Source organism: Aptenodytes forsteri, unplaced genomic scaffold (genome assembly GCF_000699145.1).
Source record: "Aptenodytes forsteri isolate BGI_AS27 unplaced genomic scaffold, ASM69914v1 Scaffold237, whole genome shotgun sequence".
NCBI classification, from domain to species: Eukaryota; Metazoa; Chordata; class Aves; order Sphenisciformes; family Spheniscidae; genus Aptenodytes; species Aptenodytes forsteri.
Window position 1 is genome coordinate 91,439 of NW_008794451.1, and position 2,472 is coordinate 93,910.

At 38.8% G+C, this 2,472-nt stretch overlaps 1 long non-coding RNA gene across 1 annotated transcript in view; it reads right to left on the minus strand.

Annotated features, from left to right (window-relative positions):
* Positions 1 to 114: 114 nt before the first annotated feature.
* Positions 115 to 2,472, minus strand: part of LOC103908123 — a 2,853-nt gene continuing 495 nt past the window's right edge. Inside the window, exons 2-3 of the long non-coding RNA XR_658140.1 lie at positions 2,132 to 2,161; positions 115 to 1,723 (exon numbers count right to left, since the gene is read on the minus strand). This is a non-coding gene — a long non-coding RNA (uncharacterized LOC103908123). The remainder of the gene's footprint in view (positions 1,724 to 2,131; positions 2,162 to 2,472) is intronic.

Genomic DNA, 2,472 nt, shown 5'->3' on the forward strand with positions numbered 1-2,472 from the left:
CCGGCTCCCAGGCAGCGCTCCTCCGCCCAGGGACGGAAGGATGCGGGGAGCTTCACCGAGAAAAGTCTTTCGATAGGGGTATTTCTGCAGCGAGTGACGCGAGTGTTTCGTATGAAATCCATGACAAATTTATTAAGCGCAAGGCTAGTTCGAATTAAGATACGGACCTCTCGGAGAGAACCTTATCGCGTGTTCCAAAGAAAGAAATTGTCCACCAAATTTTGAAGATCGTATTTAGGCAAAACTCCTTTATGCTTCAATTACAGCTTCAGATACTTAGGTTGATTTACTGATGGTTGGCAAAGGATAATGTGTCCTGCACAGCATATCAAAAACAGGTGAAATCCTGGCCCCGCTGAAGTTGGTAGCAGAACTTGAATGGAAATATATTTCATCAATTACAATTGTAAACCATGGGAAACAAGCATACCACTGACACATGTAATTTTAATACTAGGCACATGCTCAATAAGACATTAATTAGACGTATGCTTTAGGAGAATGCACTTTGTCAACACCGAAGAAGCTTAGCCCTCAGCTAGCGCGGATGCAGGAGCTGTAGGAGCGGCAGTGCAATGGCCACACCGCTGCTAACAAGGTGCCAGAGCAATGGGTCACTGCACAAACAGAAGGCGGCTCTGGCAGCTCCAAAAGAATTTCCTGCGAGATGTGGAACTGCTCCTGAACTCAAAAATGGGCTGTGGTCTCTTCTGTGACCACATTTACTGTACCTGCTTGCAGATGTCAGTATGGTTCTTGAAATTAAAATTTCAGGTATATTGGGTATCACAGGTTAGACTAAATACTTGAGAAAAGGAGCCAAGATACTATCAGCTTTATGAACTTAATTAAATTTCCATTCCTTCCCAAGGGAAAATGCATTGTTTTTCAGCAGGTTTTAGACTATCAGCCTAATCTGGGGTGCGCTGCCTCACATGCTTCTCTACAGAACTCTAGGTATTTGCAATCAGTTTGAACAGAGTTTAGCATTTCTTTGCTCTGAGCTGTTTGGCTTCTCTAATGAATAAACTTTAATTAACCCCAAAAAATTTCAGTCCCATGGAGTATTTTTTGTGCTTTGCAACCTCCATATTGAACTTGCATTTGATTACAATAGACTAAAACCAGTACTCTGATAGTATTTCAGCATCTTTTCTTCTGTCCCATGGAGGACTGCTTATCAGATGTTTACATTAGCCTTATTTTATGCGATGACGCCCAGGCACGGTGCTCAGTTTGCATATACAACAATTTTTTTTTTACCTCCTCCGCTTTGGTTAACAACCAAATATTTTCCAAGTATTTGTTTGTTGCACCAATCAGATTTCAGGTAGGTGTTCATCGCATTCCCCATTGGAAATAGAAAAAGTCATATAGGTAGGGTACAATATGCTCTCTTAAAATGGGGCCTAAAACACTGGCAAAACTAATGATATCTACTAATGACTAAAACCAAAGGTAAACTAATGAGAGGCATGACATACTAGCTAGAAATACAACATAACAGCCAAGTAGCATCTGCCAATTTGACTTAAGGGTGGTTTTTTTTTTCTTACATCAAGTAATTAACCTAATATTACTGAATATAATCCATGTCTAGGATGCCAAGCAACTCTTCAGAAGTTCATATAGACCATTTTGATGTAGCAGCAGAGAGAGCAAAGGCACTCAAAACACTGAATAACAGCAGGAGTCGGGGAGTGGAATGTTTCCCAGCAGAGCTCTATAAAAAAAGAGAGCAATTTGATAAACCCAATTCAAAATACTTCTATTTATTACTATTATAAAAACATAGAAAGTTTCAGAGAAATCTTTTCCTATTAGCCCCTTCTATTATGTAGATACTTCTGATGTTAAAAGATCGTGTGCCACATCCATACTACACGTAAATCAACGTGTGTTTGGTTTTCAAGTGATAGGCAGGATCAAAAGTATAAAGCACTTATGTCATCCCACTTTTCCTCATTTTTGTTGATACTATTCCCATTTATTACATTGCACATGTATCTCAAACATTTATTCAGATATAGGAAATCTGGCAGATACCTCACAGTATAAACAATATTTCCAGTTTTATCCAATATGTATAAGGAAGAAACAAGTAGACGCTACAAAAAGGAAAAGTGCTTACCACTTGACTGCCGCCCGAGGAATGTGGATTCTGAAAATAAACAAACAAATAAATCTAGAAGTGTTCCCACCCAATGGTTTTGAACACAGTTTTGCCTGTGATCAACAACATTTTAATAGCTTAACCCACAGCATGGTTTTAACTTGTTCAAGTGGAAAGTAGCTTTACATAGATAAAGTACATAGTTTTAGTTACACACACACATCTTAAATCTGAAAATTTCAGCTAGAATTGATGAAAGGGCAAAAGTCTGGTTTTCTCTCATTTCTTTATCATATTCCATACAGAGTTTTCCACCCCTATAGTTGAAAGAGGATGTTAAAAATTGATGAGTACTGGGG